Raw genomic sequence first — 459 nt, forward strand, 5'->3', positions numbered from 1 at the left:
TAGCGATGTCTCCTTGCTGGAGGAAACACCAAAACTGATGGGCTGGAGGGAAGGGGTGACAAAGATCTGGTGGAGGCGGTGTTTCCTAAGAAGGGAAGAGCTGAGGTCTCTCAAGTGTGCTGTCCTGAAAGACGAAATAGGGAAAAAAAAACCTCACCATGCCTCTTACTACATACTTTGGAGTTTATACTTGCAAAATGGGTTATTTTGGGGGTATTTGTACTGTCCTGACATTTTAGGGGGCCTCAAGAAGCGAGATAGGCTATCCGTACTGATCAATTTTCAAATATATATATATATACCATAGTTTGTAGACTCTATAACTTTCACACAGACTAAATAATATACACCGATTTGGCTAATTTTTACAAAAGAAATATAGCATAATAGATTTTGGCATACATTTATGAAGATAGATTATTTATTTGCAGAAAAACTGTTTTTTTTTCCCCCAAATTT

The sequence above is a fragment of the Aquarana catesbeiana genome, linkage group LG11 (assembly GCF_042186555.1).
Source record: "Aquarana catesbeiana isolate 2022-GZ linkage group LG11, ASM4218655v1, whole genome shotgun sequence".
Taxonomy (NCBI): domain Eukaryota; kingdom Metazoa; phylum Chordata; class Amphibia; order Anura; family Ranidae; genus Aquarana; species Aquarana catesbeiana.